The following is an 18,122-nucleotide window of genomic DNA, read 5'->3' on the forward strand; positions in this document are numbered from 1 at the left end:
TCATAAGGATTTTATAAATTTTAAATATAACATCAACAACAGTATCAAAAAGCAATTATTTGCAAATCGAATTTGGGAAGAATATTCAAAAAGACAGACTTAGCAGGCCTACAAATTTCTGAATTATATAAAGTGAAAAACAATCAATCACGATTCACTGCAGTCAGCGAATCAATCAAATAAAACTAAAAAGAAAGGAGCAAGAAAGAAGAAAGAAATATAGAAAAAGAGAAAGAAAGAGAGAGAGAGAAAGAAAAAGAACGACAAAGAAAGGAAGAAAGAGAGAAAGAAATAAAAAAAAAATGAAAAAAGAAAAAGTGAAAGAAAGAAAAAGAGAAAAAATGAGAAAAGAAAAAAAAAAGGAAAGAAAATTCAGCCACACGGGGACTCGAACCCACAAAAATTGTTCATAACAGATTCCCAGTCCAACGCCCTATCCTCTCGACCATACATCAGCTTACGAAATTTCTTGTTCTCGAAGCGGATATGTAACTATTGATGCAATTACTTAATGATTACAATCGCGTCCGCACAATGGCTCTTAGAATAAACACGCATGTCGGCGCTGAAATTTTGAACGAAGTGATGGAGGAAAAACCTCGTTTTTTTTTGCAATACTAGCTTCAATTTGGAGTGAAAATCAAATGGGATAGCAATTGGCAGAATGTTGAGAAATAATGTAGGTATTCAGATGTCTAAATTAACGCCCCGTTATCAAGATATCGATAATTTCACAAAACAGTTTTTTCTCAGACAAGATTCTCGAAAATGTTCCCCAAAAACGGGCTTTTTAAATTTAATCGGTACTGTATTTGGTTCTTCCCCATGGCAACATTATTTCTTTAATCGATTTGTAGTACAATACAAAAAAGGAGAAAACAATCACTCGGCGTGGTTTTATACGGAGCGAACATTTGAAAAAAACTGCATGGAACGTGTTTTTGATCTTGTGAACATGGTGCGTAAAATGATTTAAACGAAGGATTTTCAAACGGATTCTAAATTTTTTATAAACACACAAAAATAATGTAAAGATACATCCATGCACCAACATTTGACTCACTGCGATATTTGATTGCTGAGAAAACGCGGTTTTAGAGAACAACTTTATACGTCTTTTATACGTTTTTTTTTTTTTTTTTCGTGTAACCTTAAGCTGGATTCGTTTTCAAGTTACATGACACACATTATGATGAGGTGTTTCCCACTATAATAGATATAATAGGAAACATCTCTCAATATCAACAACGTATCCATTGTGCGTTTATATCTTGATTTAAACCTGTGAAATTCTAAGCAAACACAATCAATTTATTAAGCAATGATAAGTGCCTCGTTTGGCTATCGGTAGCTTTGGTGTTTCTAGTTTTCACATTGTTACACATATTTCATGAACGGGATGATTTAATTTCACTGTTCATAATTTAATGTAAACATCTTCTGCAATGGCATGATGCACTTTTTATTTTTATTCGTTCACATTAATATTTTTGCATGATAATCATTCAAATTGTGTAATGGATTCATAATTTTAAACGCTGTACGATACTACGGTGTGCTGTGTCGGCCCACATGATCATGCACATGATATACACTGTGATCTCAGTTTGGTCTGAAATGCGAAAGAAGTGTAAATTTTATTGTTTCGCCAGTTCAATAGAAAGTTGTCGATGACATTTAGGTTTTTGGTGTAAGTTAACCACAAAGACATTTTCCTTTTACAACTATAAAATGTGTCAACAATTTGTTCCAATCTACCAAAAAATTAAACGAAAATCTGAGAAACTTTTTTTTTACCTCAATAGTGTACATTTTGTGACACTTGCGGGTCATATGATGCAGTATTTATCAACTCGGACTTGCTGGATGTTGTCAACAACCTTGAAGAGCACAAAGACCCCAGTCAGACTAATTCTGCTGAGAACACGAATCCAGGAGACGACGAAGACAAACTTGGCTCGACAACAACAGCATATGAGATTAGGGACCTTCTCAAGACAGATGGTATAGCTCTTAGAGTGAAGGGTGCGAATAACATTGAGACATTGGACCCAGCGGAAGATCCAGATGAAAAACAGGAGGATAACGTTGTGCGAGTAAGACAGGATAGGTCCATTAATTGTCATCAAAGTCCACCAGGAGTGGTATGTATTTTTGTCTCTTATAGTTACAACAAAATGCTATAATATTGCAGGTGGTAGGCTTATCTAAATAACACACTAACACTTATTGAGATTCTTTAGACACCTCAAATTAGATTGGGGTTATACTTCGCTTTGTTGGTATCGTATACCCATATAAAGCCAGTCATGTGGTTAACTTGTTAATTCGAGGAAGGAAATGGGGAAGAAAATGTGCAGAGGGAATAAAAATGAAGAAAAAAGGACAAGAAAATGATGAAAAATTGATGATGATAATAATGATGGTGATAATGATAAGAATGTAGAATGGTGATGATAATGATACTGATGATTATGATGATGGTGATGATGATGATGATCATCATCATCATCATCATCGTCATCGTCATCATTATCAACATCATCATCTTCATCATCATGATAATGATGATAATGATGACGAGGAAGAGGAGAATTCTACTACTCCTCTTCTTGCTCGTCATCATTATCACCATCATCATCATCATCATCATCATGATCGTGACGACCATGACTATGACGATATTAACAACAACATTTACAACGATAACTTTCCAGCCCTATAAATGCGTTCCATGTGCCAGTGATCGGCAGGATGTGTTTGACCACATAGACGAACACGGCAACACTTGCGCATGTGATATGTGCATGGCCCCTACTTACATGATTTCGCCATGTACTTGCACGCCAGATGGGCAGGTGGCACCAGATGGTCAACCAACGTGAGTATTATGCAATTTATGAGAAGAAGTCATATGCATATGTGGTATTGGTCTAAATCAGTCTTGGGTTCTAGGGTCTGTTTATGAACAGCGGGCCCAATAAAGTGGAATTCACTTGTAAAACTATAAAGACGATCAAGCATTTGAAAACCAATTTTAACCAATTTGAAAGATAATATTATTCTTATACATTTAGTGATTTATTTGTTGTTAAATTCAGGTTTAATTACATCCAAGTAAAAATTTTCACTCTTGGACCAGAGAAAAACAATAGTTAGTGATCTGATCATCTTTCTTGTGATTGTGATAATTATATAGAATTATTTATTTATTATTTATTTCATTTCATTTCATATATTTATTTTATTGGGTTTTTTTTTAGATGCATCTTCCCAGAAGAAGGAAAGACATTTATGCCTTTCCAAAACCATTGTTCAATGCCATATGACTGTCAGCCTTGCAGTGGAGATCTAGTTGAAGTAAGTATTTTAAAGTTAATAATCTTAATTCTTCATATCTTTTTATTATTATTTTTTAGTACATGTATTGTCATTTTTATTATAAAGTCTTTTCATAAGTCAAAGCTTTTGATCCTAGCAATCCTGGTTCTGGTAATCACTTTTACTTATTTTATTTCTTTCTATGCATTCTAATCGGTGTTCCTTCTTCCTTTGATTCTTATTTATCCACAAACGTATTCGCCTGCCATTTTTTTTTTCCGAAAGAGTGTTGTTGACTTACATGATTTTTTTATGATTGGAAAACCTTGTAGACTTTGTACACTGAGTGCCTTAGGCATGTTCCCAAGTTTATCAAATTACCTTAATTTATGGAAACAGATAATTTGTTTAAATGTGATTTTCTCTTCTTTATACCCGCTGCTTAAATCTGATTTTATAAATCTGAGGTAGATACATGTCTATCTATTTCGGGTTTTTTTTTCAATTAAATATTTCGCAGTATAATTTGCTTCCGGTAATTTGTAACTTAACGTAAGAAAATGTTGAAAAAAGCCGGCAAATGCGGGTGGTTTTTTTTGGAACACATTAAAAATAGAATACACGAGTCATTTCTCGCTTAATACCTGTATTGAGCCCATAGAATATGAATATAAAGCAAACAGTAACGTGTAAAAGTTGAATTATTGCGGGAAAAGTGAATGTTAATTGCAAAAAGGTCTCGTGTCCTAATCTTGCGTGACCATTGGTGACCAGTGTAACAAGGAAAATTAACAGCCGGCTCTGTCCATATATCGATTAATAATCGCCAGAATCGTCCAGTGATGTTTGTTTATTCATGCAAAATACTGCCTTGTTGTACAAAATATTAAAAAATATATATATAAAGGATATAAAGGTGTTATTTCCCTCTGTTGCATGTTTCATAATCCAATCAACCACAATCAAGAAAATAAAGCCAGACATTACATCTCCTTGCTTCACACCGGTTTTCACCTTAAACCATTCTGTCTCCTCCCTTCATCTAATACTGCGCACTCGCTATCTTCATACAAGATCTGGACCATTCTTATTATCTTTGATGGAATTCCATAGCTAGCCATAATTTTCCACAGGCTTTCTCGGTGTACGGAGTCAAACGCTTTTTCAAAGTCCACAAACGTAATGTATAAGGTTGACTGCCACTCTACGACTTGCTCAATAATATTCCGCAAAACAAAAATCTGCTCCACTGTACTTTTTCCACTTCTAAATCCAGCCTGTTCATCTCTCAACTTGTTGTCTACTCCATCTCTAATTCTATCAATAAGTACTCTTCCAAATACTTTACTTGGGACAGAAGTCAACGTAATGCCTCGCCAATTTCCACATTCTGTGAGATCCCCTTTCTTCGGTAACTTGACTATGAGCCCCTGCTTCCATGTTTTGGGTACTTCTTCTTTATCCCAGATTGTGTTAAAAAGGCCTGCGAGCCAGTCTACAGTTGTGTCTATGTCTACTTTCAACAATTCAGCCGTAATTTCATCTTTGCCACCTGATTTTCCGTTTTTCATCTTTCTAATTGCTGCTCTAATTTCTGCTTTTGAGATGTGTTGATCACTTATGTCCTCGATTACCGTTTCATGTTCGTTTAACTCCTCTGATACTGGGTTGGTTGGTAGTGGTCTATTTAAAACTTCTTCAAAATGTTCTCGCCATCTTGTTCTCCTTGCTGATTGTTCTGTTAATATGTTCCCAGATTTGTCCTTTACAGCGTTGCTTGTTCTGCTTTTATCATTGCTTAAAGTCTTTGTAATGTCATACAATTCCTTCATTCGCCCATTTCCTGCTGCTTGTTCTGCCCGAGCTGCGAGATCATCAGCCCATTCCCGCTTGTCCCTTCTCATACTTTTCTTGACTTCCTTGTCTTTGCTCCGGTAATCAACTTTTAAGTTCTGTTTGATTCTGCTTGACTTTGTCTGTTCAATGTCACTCTTCAGCTTTATCCTCTCCTCTACTAAATCCCATGATTCCTTGCTGATCCATGGTTTCTGGCCCTTCTTTTTGTACCCGAGAACCTTCTGTGCAGTTTCTTTGTAAGCATTCTCAAAATGTTGCCACTTCTTCTCTACACTCTCTTCTACATCCTCATAATCTTGGAGTACATCAAATCTATTTTTAAGTTCAATTTTGAATTTTGATCTGATGGTAGTTTGTTGGAGTTTGGTTGTATCAAATTTCCTTCTTGTTACTTTTGGTTGTTGCTTTCTTTTCAACTTAATCTTGAGTTTGGTACGAACTAGTTGATGATCGCTGTATATATCAGCTCCCCGCATGGCCCTTGTATCCTGTACAGATGTCCTGTGCTGTCTGCTTACCATTACACAGGGAACTTGGTAGATTTGGTCCAGTACTGGGCCAGTGTTGGGCCACACCTGGAACCGGCGATTGAATCAACAAAAGGACCTTTCGTGTGGTCCAGCAAAAGTGACACTTGGATTGGGCCATATGTGTGAGCCGCTTGCAATGGGCCACATCAAGCCACTTTTGCTGGCCCAGAGCTGGTAGTACCACGAGCTGTCTTTAAGTTTTCATAAAAATTCTAATCAATCACCGGATGTGTTTAAGCTTATAAAAAGTAAATTAGATGCCGTTTACAAGGTTTTTATTCATATATCTTGGCCCAAAAGCATATACATATTTAACAGAATGTTTGAGGATTCAGGCTGACCACTGACGACATCGAATAGGTATGTATAAACTATAAAAAAAATCTTGTAATTTCACATGCATAAATCTCATTTGGTTTCATTTTCCGCGAGCGGAGAGTGTCATGTCATGCATGTCAGCTCAAGAACATGAATTATGAACACGATGTAGGACTAGGAGATATGAAAATAACATATTTGTGGTAAATATGTTGACTGAATTTGAATCCACGATTAATGGAACAGTTTATTAAATCATTAGAAGACGCAAGTTCATTCGGGTGAATGTATGACTTGCATTGGCATGCCGCCTTGCAATGCATTTTAGGTGTTCCACTCTTTGCAAAGAAAAAGGTGAGAAGAGAAAGAGGGGGAAAGGAGAAAAAGAGAGAGAGAAAAGGAGAAGAGAAATACTTACATTGCACATAGGCCCGTGCCTAAAAAACGGACATTTGGTTCGTAAGTAGGCCCTATAATTATATAGGCCCTAGCCTAGGCTAGGCCTGTGATTAATTTTATATAGGCATTACTTGAAGGCGGGTCCTCGGCACAAAAACATGTGAAAATTACTGCTGGCCTGTCGACATGCCTATGAAGACTGACTCTGCTTACTTCAACATCGATCCATGCTTTAATTGCGAGTTTCAAGTTTTATAGGCCTAAATACCCGGGGGGGGAACACTCACATGTAAAGGTGGTACGGGTATGTGCAGCGATCAAGGGTCCCTTTTTCAGGCTCTCCGGCAGTTCCTTAAGCCCACAATATGCAATATGCTCCAGTTCATTGAGCCTCAAACTCTGACAACTGTAGCTCTTTAGCTAAAATTTGGAAATTTTTAGCTCCAAAGCCTATAATTTGGCCGATTTTAGTTCACAGAGCCCCACAAATATGTTGAAATTTCAGTTCATCAAGCCCCTATTTTGACCCAAAATTAGTTCTTAGTTCCCAAAGTTTGGCGCTCCGCGCCGCACGCCCCTACCAACATTTTAGTTGAGTGCCTCCCCCCCCCGGGCCTATGTCGCTTGTGTAACATTTAAAATTTTGCAAATTGAGTTTGCCCACCCCCCTTTTTTGTTTTTTGATAGTTTAAAAATAATGCAGCAAATGGCTTCAATTGGACATTCATTTTCCAACTTCTGTGTGGGGAACATCCCCCTCAGGCTCAGACACCTCCTGCGTAGTGGATAAACAAGTGGCCAGCCATTTTCGCTTCTGCTTTCGATATATTGTCAATTAAAACTTGTCCACAAAAGACTTCATGGACTGCTCATTTCACAAATTCTCTGCTTTTTCAAACTAAGATTTTACAAACTACTAATAGTGCAAAAATGGTCCACCAAATCGCTTCAATTAGGTCTTCATTTGGCAAAAGTTTCTTACTTCTGAGGGGGAACATGATCACATCAACCCTCAGACACCCACCCTGCGTCGCGCAAGTGCGACGCGAAAGCCGCTATGCGGCAATTTTAAAATTTTATTACTTTTTCTGAAATTGGGCTCTTGTTGGGCATCCAGTTTTATACGCCTTGCGCCTGGGTGTTTAGGCCTATTCTAGGCCTATTTTGAACTGCTTATTCTGAACCGCATACGGTACTTAATTATGTTTAAAAGCTACGGTATAGCGTTTTTGCATTTTTCAACCCAAATATCAAGTCACTTTTCAGGAATGCCAGCCGGGTAAAATGTGTGTAAATAAATTTTATCGCTTAGAAGCTTTGTCCAAAAGTGCTGCTCAAAAACCTTAAAATCATATGGCCTCTTTAAATCTTAAATCATGACTCTTATTGCAGCCTCTCTGCTTATAGGCCTATGTATTTACATGTATAAAAGTAGAAAAATCCAAATAATATGTGTTTCATGCTGAAATGGCTTGTGGTTTGCTGGAGGTCATAGGTCAAAAACTATGGGTCGGGGGGGGGGGGGAAAAAGCAATTTTTGGCGCACATTCTTGGGGCGCCTTTTAAATAAAATGCTATAAAAAGGCTTAGGAAAACAAGCGATTTTTGGTGGGCCGGTGGGGGGGGGGCAAGCGATTTTTGGCGAGCCGTTGGAAATTTTACCCCCCAGGGGTGCTCATAATTATTGCACAGCCCCAGACAAGAATAAAGAATCGGAACATGTGTTATTTAGTGACTTTTTAAATAAATACCGCGGTACTGAAAATGATATGAATAAACATTTAGATGACCAAAATGTTTATTACTTTGTATCAATATTTTATTTTGTTGTTTCAGACAGGAATTGAGGAATATCACATCAGAAAGTATCGTGACTTGATCAACAGAGCCAATCATTCACAGAGCCAAGTATGAAAATGGTTACATGGTGACAGTGAAAGCAGACAATTGGAATGACTTCAAATCAACATCATAGATGTGTCACTATGTGTTCCAGTTCAAATGTTGTATTGAAATTGCATTGATTTTGCATATTTTCAACCGTGACTATAGGAATACATGCCATTCAGACCAACCAGGCTAGAATATTTGCATACTAGTTTGACCAGTTTATGGTTAGTCAAGCTGGACGGACTGGTAAAGGTAGATGGACTACATGTAGCTTAACGTTAAGTCAAGCCGGCTTGACTAGGTTGCTCGACTAGCTTCAAGTTTAAATTTTGCCACTCTGTGGTATGTGACCTCTGACCCAACTCTAAGTGGGGAAACACAACTGTCAACTGTCAGAGTCAACTACTGATACTGTACTACACATATACGCTGCACTGCAGAGCAACACCTCAAGTTCTTGCCCCAATGTCCTGGAATTAAATGCATCAAGATTTTGTAGAAGATGTCTTCCGCTACAATGTAAGTCTTGCTTTGTGTTGATTATGTAAAGTTGCAATTATTATAATATTACATCAGAAAGACCAAAAATAATGTCATGCATATGCCGGCATAACAAGCCATCAACATGCCAGTCTTTATGATGTACATATAGCAGCTAGTATACAACACTGTGATACAACATGTAGGCCTGTGTACTATTTTTTTTGGTTGTATAGCAATACATTTAGTGCCAGCAATACACCCTAGATGCAGGCCCATACGCAGGGGGTGCCGGGGGTGCAAAAGTATACAAAAAGTCCCAAAATATGACAATTTGCGAGTGTAGCGAGCAAAAATACAGGTTTTTACACTTTTTGGCCAAAAAATGTCAATTTTGAGGAAAAGTCCATTTTTACAAAATTGCCCCCCCTTGGAAAAAAAGGTCCACTTTTTTCAAAATCAGCACCCCCCAAAAAAAAAAAATTCTGCGTACGGGTCTGCCTAGATGTGTACATGCCCTTGCAATTGGGCCTTGGCCCTAAAAGTTCAAGCCATGGCACCATATTTTACCTTTAATGATTATTATTATAAGCACCCTGGTGGTATTGATAAGCTTGCATTGGGCCCTAGTTACCCAATAGTCCAAGTTAAATTAAGGGCTGTGTAATGAGCACTGAGCCCTGAGGTAAAATTGGGTAGGGGCAAGATTATTTTGGCCAGCCAAAGGGGGGGGGCAATTTTGGCACTGCTCCGATAAGGGGGGTGACACCCCGGGTGAGGGCAAGCAATAATTGGCACACATTCATAAGGCGTTTTTTAAATAACATGCTCTAAAATGCTAAAAATAAATTGCTCTAAAAGTGGGCCTTGGCCGTAAAGTTCAAGAGCAATTTTTGCCAAGCCAATAGGGGGGTGGGGGGGCAAGCATTTCTGCCTTTTGAAACTTCCCCCAGGGGGCTCACAATTCTTGCACAGGGCTCCCCTTAATATAAATTTATCAAAGGCATGACATATGATGATGATGATTGTCAGAAAATTCAAAACAACCCCTGTTGCAGATTGCATTTTGAGCTTTATTTTACCCTTATTTTGTTCTAAACGATTGAATTAAAACAGGAATTTGGATTGAAAAACTAGCCCTATTTTCACAATTTTGACTTTCATGAACACTTGAATAGGTTTTTTAAGTACAGTGGCGGTGCCAGAATTTTTTTTCGGTGACATGGCCCTGAAATTCACTCCCCCATGAAGGGGAAGTGAATTTCAACAAATTTTGCCCAAAATTGTTGGAAAAAAAAATTCAAAACAAATTTCAAATATGACTCATTTAAATATATCATACCGTACCTTAAATTAGCAACAACTTAGGCAAACAAATGCTATGTGCATGGTCTGCAACCAATTACTTTTTTAAAGAATAACAACTGTGACCCAAAATCTACAATTGACAGTTTGTCAAATCCCATTTTAATTCCATGATTTTTTTTATAGGCTCTGTGGCTGACGATGCAACCGTGAAGCTTGAAAGACTCAACGCCAACATACAACTAGTCTGAATGATTTCGTTCAAATACCAAAGGTAATTGAAAAATGTGTGATCGACAGCCTCATACTGTTCTTTATCCTAGATCGAAATGGAGACATTTTGTATCAGAAGAAACCTCATATATATTCTCATAATCCCGGTGATATTTTAGACCTGAAATATGTTCCGTTTAGCATGTTTAGATGTTATAAACTGGTTCTCAGTGGCGACATCAGGAATTTTTTTCGGGGGGGGGGGGGGGGGAATGGGGGGCAAATCTTCTAAATTTGCACAAAATTGCTGCAAAAAGTGAAATTTTCTTTAATTTTAGTTCAAAAACTTGGGGAGTAAGAAAATGCTCCCTGTATAATGCTGCCACAGATTGGTTTTTGGGGGTGGCAAAGTGAATGAGTACAAAATCATCCCAAAAAAGTGATAATTTTTCAGAATAAGTGGGGGTGGGGGAAGAATATTGAGGGGGCAAATGCCCCGGTGCCACCAATGATGGTTATATGGCCATTATGAAACACATTTTTGGTTCTAAATGTGAAAACTGCTTGTGCAATTTAAGACAGTATATATACTATATTTGTATTAAGTACTGTCCCTGATGGTGGACTCTAAAAAATGGTGTGGAAATACATGACCAACCAATATTTTGGAGGTGTAAGAACTTCTTAAAGCTTCCTGCCCGTTGTCATTTGTCGAAATTAAGCTCCCATTTTGAAACATAAAAAAAATTGTTGTTGGTTTAGGGATGAAATCAAAACTCGACAGGCGGTTGACCGCCTGTCCTTTTGCTATTGTTCTAAACAATGGCAACTGGACAGAACCGCCAGTCAACCGCCGGTTGAGTTTGGATTTCAGCCCTTAATTGATGGGACTATTACAGAGCCCCTGAATTGACACGGAAGAAAAAGAACTATATTGGGGTCCGACATAGTAACTTGAGGGCCCAATTTTGTAAGTCGGGCCCTGAGTTACTAAGTCGGGCCCCAAGTTACTATCTCGAAGCTACGAGTTACTATCTTGGACCCCGAGTTACTAAGTCAGGGCCCATGTTACTATCTTGGGGCGCTCGAGTTACTATCTCAGGCCCCAAGTTACTATCTTGGCCCCAAAGTTACTATTTCGGGGCCCAGAGTTACAAAGTCGGACCCAGAGTTTTTTTCTTCCATGTCACTTCGGGGGCTCCGTACACTATGTATTAAACTGTAAATAAAGTAAATTATTTTGATGATCCTGAATTTCGAATTTTCACTGGTACTTTTTTCAGAAAACCGCCAGATGTGAAAGCGGGAATATTCATTTTGCTAATTGAAGTTTAACTAACAGTAACTTTTTGCATAATTTGCTTTCAGGTGCTGCTGAAATGTGACCCAACTGTGGTAGGAATAGACTTCCAACAATTCCAACTCATCAAGAAAAAAATGCTGTATATCCTGCATACATCAGCTGTGCAAAATAACGAGTTAAGCTGTTACACAAAAAAGTCATGTGATTTTTTTTGTCAAAGATGGATTTATCTGAATCATGCACATGAAACTTTTCTGATTTATGATTTGATGCACATGCAAAATGGATCCATCAAAACTTTTGATTGTGTGACTACATTATTGTGAATATGAGTGACAAACTCATTTACCTTCCAACTGTATAACCCTTATCAGACTATCCAATCTGCAACTGCATGTATGGTTAAATTAGGGTTGTCCGGCAGGCTGGACTAGCTTGAGGTTAGTCATGTCGGATCGACTAGTTTGAGCATGTTAGTCAAGCCAGCTGGACTAATGTTACATTAGTCCAGCTGGCTTGACTAGCGCTATGTTAGTCCAGATGGGCACCAGTTGGGCTAACTGAAGTCAATAACTAGTCGAGTGACTAACCTTAACTAGTCCAGCGTGCTGGACTAACATCAAACTAGTCAAGCGACTAAGCAAAAGCTAGTCAAGCTGGACTAAGATAGGTTAGTCATCCTTGTTAGTCCAGCAGTACTGACTAGTTTAAAGCTAGTCCAGGTGGGCACCATCTGCATGGCTATGGTCAGATCTTCATGGCTATGGCCAGATCGTTAAGGGATCTGGAATGAGCGTTTTGAGCGTTTCGACAGTATTTTTTGTGGGACATGAGAGCACATCAGACATATCAAATTGCATTCTGAATACGAAGAATGTCTTTCTGATATCAAATAATTTTCATTTTTGAAATTCACGATATAATACACATTTTATGACAAATTATTAAAATTTGATATTTTTCACATTTTTGATATAATAACAGTCCTCGAAGTAAATTTTATAAATCTAATGATATATTCTTTAAGTGTATGTAGCTGGGAGAAAAAGCTAATTTTTTTTGGCGTTTTGGAAAAAAATCCATATCTTCAATACGAAAGGTCAAAATTTTCAATTGATCGTCGGCCTTTCATCCCACCTACATACACTTCAAGTACTGTTAAATGTCAAAAATATCAATTTTAATTATTTGCCATAAAATGTGTATTTCATTGCGAATTTCAAAAATCAAAATTATTTGATAACAGAAGGACATTCTTCGTATTCAGAATACAATTCGATACATGTATGTCCGAAGTGCTCTAATGTCCCAAATAAATACTGTCCAAACGTTCATACCCTTCCCTTAAACGTAAAAAAAAAAATTCATGGGCCAATTTTTTTTTTTATTTATTAGTTTTTATAAACTAAATAAAAATATCTAGGAGCCTTTTTTTTCATTTTTTTGAATTTTGACCAACTTCACCAAAAATATTTGAAATTTAGGTGAAAATCAGGCTTTTTATGATTTTTTGAAAATTCAGCATTTTTGACCATTTTGGTGCAAATTTCTCAAAGTTGGTCGAAATTCAAAAAAATGAAAAAATGGCTCCTAGATATTTTATTTAAAAAAATTAATACAAAAAAAAGTTTTTAATACGATTTACGAAAAAGAAGTGGGCCAAAAAAAAAGGTTTTTTGGGATTTTTTGTTTTGGGGATTTTGGGTTTTTTGTTTTGTGTTTGCTGGGAAGTATTAAGGGGACTCGATCTTTTGTGCATAATAGGGCCAGGGGATTCACTCTATCATTAAAAAAATGATTTGAAGAAGTCAAAGAGCCCTAGGAATAAAAACTGTAGAGTAATTCACGCCAGATACAATTTCTTTATACGACAAAAATTTATTTTTGTAATCGATCAAAAAACAAACGTTTTATATCAATTTTAAATTTAGCCTGAATCCGTAAATATGGTACCTCTCGCCCTTTTTTAGGTCAAGGCTATTTTTACCATTATGCAGCGAACCATTGTTGAAGCTATTTCACATACATGTACAAAACATTCTAGAGAAAGAATGAGAACATATAGTGTTGAAATATCTTTTGTTGATTTCGAATGATAATGTCATAAAGTCGTAAATTTTAAGGTCAAATTCCTAAAACCAAAACAAAACATTGCGACGCAGATAATTCCCGACTTACGCAATTTCATCATCACATCTGTGTCTTTAATATTTGTTTGAAACCTTTCCCAAACGTTCGTGCTATGTATGTATAAAACGGCTAATCTATCTTTACAAAACGCGTCTTTTTTTAGTAAACAAAAGGCTAAAGATGGCATTATGAGATTTATCTTTTATCATTACACTCCTCAGTCCGCTCAACTGCCACGGTGGCCGAGCCGTAAAGCGCTAGACGCGTAATCAAAGGAAGTTTAGAATCGCTGGTTCGAGTCCCAACGAGGCCTGTGGAAACTTTTTTTTTCTTCAAAATTCATGATCGCATTCCGAAATGAGTCACTTGTTGGTAAATCATGTATCGTATCCTTAAGGTTGGTCTGAACCCTGGAATTATGAAAACTTTCGGGCCTCATAACTGCTCAATTATTAGTCTAAAGAATATAAAAGTATACATTTTAGAATGGAAATGATTTGATGAATTCATCTGTGAGGTCCAATTTGGGCCCAAATGCTCATTTTTGGAGAAAATCCCCCAAAACGGGTTTTTTGGCCCAAATATTTTCGTGCAACGCGCACGTAACAAAAAATTGTTTGGCCAAAAAAAATTTTTTTATCAATTTTTAAAAACTAGATAAAAATATCTAGGGACCTTTTTTTCATTTTTTTGAATTTTGACCAACTTCACCAAAAATATTTGAAATTTGGGCGAAAATCAGGCTTTTTTATGATTTTTTTTTTTTTTTTGCATTTTTTGACCATTTTTGGTGCAAATTTCTCAAAGTTTGTCAAAATTCAAAAAAATAAAAAACGGTCCCTAGATATTGTGTTGTAAAGAGTCAACTTGTGAGGGGACTTGTCATTTTCAAAATAACTTGAATTGATTTTGACTTGAGAAAGGACATGCAGGGGGAATATAAGTTTGTTTGATTTTAAATTTTCAATTAAATTTGAAATATCTGCACTTCATTGAGTGAGTCTCCATTATTTCTCTGTCATCTGTAATCTTCAGGGAGTTTAATACGATATACATTAGGAGACCAAAAAACCCTATTCTAGTAGGGGTTGTCGAGCGTTTATTATTATTTTTATTATTATTATCATTTATTTATTTATTGAAGGCTAAAATTACCCCAATGACCCCCCTTTTGTCATCAGCTTACACCCAATGACCCCTTTTTTTAATAGAAATTTACACTCAGACAAACAAATAAAAATGCGCAAATTGTACAATTTTTACATTTTGTAGCACATTTTTGCCCAGAAAGTTATTCAATGACACACAATTCATGCAATTCTAATCCTTTCCATACGTAATGGCCCATTACATTTTCTTGGAGCCGCCACTGAATGACCCCCTTTTTTGACAAATAATCGCCTCACAGGTATGTCACTTTCATATTCGACTCAGGATTCGAGTGCCCCTCCCGGTCAAAGGCGGTGAAACCACAAATAACTTAACTGTAAATTTTGGAGTTACGCCCTATAAGAAAAGGCACTTGAAACTTGATTCTGAGTTTAGCGTCCGCCGGACGCGTTGTGAATTTTGTGCCGCATTTGAGATGTGAAATCTGAAAATAATTCATTTTTGTTCTACGAACCAGAAAGAAAATTTGTTGTGCAAAATTTTAAACCCCTTCAAAAACTATAGAAAACCTTGACAACTCAGTGGAAGAATTCATCTAAATATTTGACCATTAAAAATATACAGATTTTTGACCCTTGCTCTATCCAATTATTTCAACTATACCTTTGGGATACCAGGGTAGACATGATATATTTATAATTTAAGATAGGAGATACTATATATATAAAAGACCTATTTTTAACAAATTGGTGCCAATAATAATTATTTCAATGTTCTGCATGATTGTTATTTTTGTATAAATGAGTCAACCCCCCCTTTTTCCCCTATCCTCAAATGTATACAGAGAGGTTACTACAAATTGGAGTGAAGAAGACTGATATACTTCGTAATACATTGAGTTTTAAAACTTGATTTAAACAAAAAGCAAGATAATTATACTGACATTTTTGTGACATTTGAGACCCAAATAGAATGAACAAAAGTGTCTTAGCATTGATAAAAGGCCGCGTATAATGAAACCTTGAAAATAATGAATAATGAAATAGTTGCCTCATTACGAGCTGAAAAAAAGGACGATAAACTCGATATCAAGTTTCAAGTGCCATAGCTCAAGCTATAACACCCTCTAGCCTAGGAACACCCTATTCTGAAATTTTGAATAAATATTAAATATTTTGGTTCTCGTCCTCTCCCTCCTCAATTTACGGGATTTGTCAGATTTTTTTAAAATAGATTTTTCAACTTTTTTAAAACTTCGGAATAGCCTACCTTCCCGGGCCTACTTTACGAAAACTTTATAGGCTTACAAATATGCCTAAATAAGTTTATTAGAGAACAAATATCACTTCCAAGAATTTTTGTGGTAATCTAGGGATTTATCCGGCCTCAGAATGTCACATTAAAATTTAAAAAAAGGGCTTCCTCATTTGCTCTAAAAAGACCGAAAACTAAGCCATGCTAATTACCGGAGCTAATTTTACATTGAAAAAAAAAACCTCCCTGCCTCATCAATTCATGAAAATCCTCTGGACGAGAACCAAAACATTAATTTTACACGGCCTATGGAAAGTTATAGGCTTTTTATCAGTTTGAAGCTCTTAGGCCTAGGGAGAGAAAAATAGGCCCTATTAGGTCTATTACTGATATGTTGTAACGTATCATGCATAGGCCTAGGCCTATTTAATTGAAAGACCTACTTGATAGACGTAGTACTAGTAGGGCCTATTTACTATTTGGCCTTGGCCTACTATTTAATATACCGTATTCATATGGAGGCCCGACATGGCATAGACCTAGCCAGCTGGTTAGGCCCAAACCCGGGGCCCAAAGAAATGATAGGTAAATTATACTGAATAAAAACAGAATAAATATTATATAAAATGCTTTAAAAGTTGTATAGGCCTACCTCACAAAATTAATTATACGCGAATCTCAGGTACAAAATGGTGAGGGTCAAATCTGGACCCGGTCCGTAAATCAGTAGGCGCTAGAGGATGGTCTAGAAATCAAAGGGACATGAAATATTATTTTGATTTTTTCCCTACCAATAGGATAGAAGTATAAGTTGAAATTTAAACATGCCTAAATATTCCTATTAAATTGTCACAAATGAGCTAAAAATAGTAAAATCACTGTAAAAATATTCCTTCATACAATATTTATATTCACTTTTCAATAATAAACAATAAAATTTAATCTGTTAGCTTTCATTTGGTACCAAATTTGTAGCCATACACCAAGATTTGAAAATAAAATCAAAGTTCCCGCAAAAGTTGCACTTCCACTAAAAACATCAATTCAAATAGTCCTAGCCCCCGGGCCTAGCCTAGACTCCCGGCCTAGACTAGTCTGAAAACTGTATTTAATTGATTGTTTCGCTAGTGTGAGCACGTCACCCACCACATGTGGGCCAGATAAAGTGAGCGCCAGTGCTGGGCCACACGGAAGCCCGGCCAGCGTTGGGTCAGCTCTGGCGACATCATGTGGTCCATAAGTGACACACTATATTGGACCAGTTGTGACCGACTTGGTCTGGTCCAGTGCTGGCGCTCACTTTATGTGGCCCAACCCTGGTCCAGTACTGGACCAGTGCAAATGGGCCCTTTTACTGGTCCAGTGCTGGTGGGTGTTTGCTGTGTACATGATCAATTTGGTTCTTAGTTCTTCCATCTGGAGAAACCCACGTTTGCTTGTGTATTTGTCGATGAGGAAAAATTGTTCCAGTAATCACAAGGTTATTTATATTACAAAAGTCGACAAGCCTCTCTCCATTGTCATTCCTCACTCCTAGTCCATGTTTTCCCATGATGCTTTCGCAGCCTTCATTATCCTCTCCAACCTTAGCATTAAGGTCTCCCATCACAATAAGTACGTCATGTTTGTGAATGCTATCTACAATTGCTTGCAGTTGCTCATAAAAATTGTCTTTATCCTCTTCATTTGTTTCATTGGTGGGTGCATATACTTGAAGAATTGAGAATTTCAAAATTTTGAAAAGAATCTTGCATAAATGATCCTATCGTTTATTGGTTTCCATTCTATCAATGCCTGCTCTGCCTTCTTCGACATCATTATTGCAACTCCGTGTTGATGTAAATTATCTTCTCTCCCAGAAAAAATCACACTTTCTCCTGTGCTCAACTTGACCTTTCCATGCCCTGTCCATCTACACTCACTTACTCCCAAGACATCAATGTCATATTTTTCCATCTCCTTTGCAAGCTGAGCAGATTTTCCAATGGTGTATAGTGTTCTTACATTCCAAC

The 18,122-nt window shown here is 36.9% G+C and overlaps 1 protein-coding gene and 1 long non-coding RNA gene across 2 annotated transcripts in view; one reads left to right on the plus strand and one right to left on the minus strand.

The window, feature by feature from the left end:
• The window catches only part of LOC140139337 (uncharacterized), a 135,169-nt gene that overhangs the window by 19,446 nt on the left and 97,601 nt on the right, over positions 1–18,122 (minus strand). The window lies entirely within an intron of this gene.
• On the plus strand, positions 8,592–12,799 carry LOC140146018 (uncharacterized). The gene is made up of 3 exons (XR_011858175.1): positions 8,592–8,834; positions 10,287–10,374; positions 11,682–12,799. It is a non-coding gene; the product is annotated as an uncharacterized lncRNA (long non-coding RNA).

The sequence above is a fragment of the Amphiura filiformis genome, chromosome 2 (assembly GCF_039555335.1).
Source record: "Amphiura filiformis chromosome 2, Afil_fr2py, whole genome shotgun sequence".
In the NCBI taxonomy this organism is placed as follows: Eukaryota; Metazoa; Echinodermata; class Ophiuroidea; order Amphilepidida; family Amphiuridae; genus Amphiura; species Amphiura filiformis.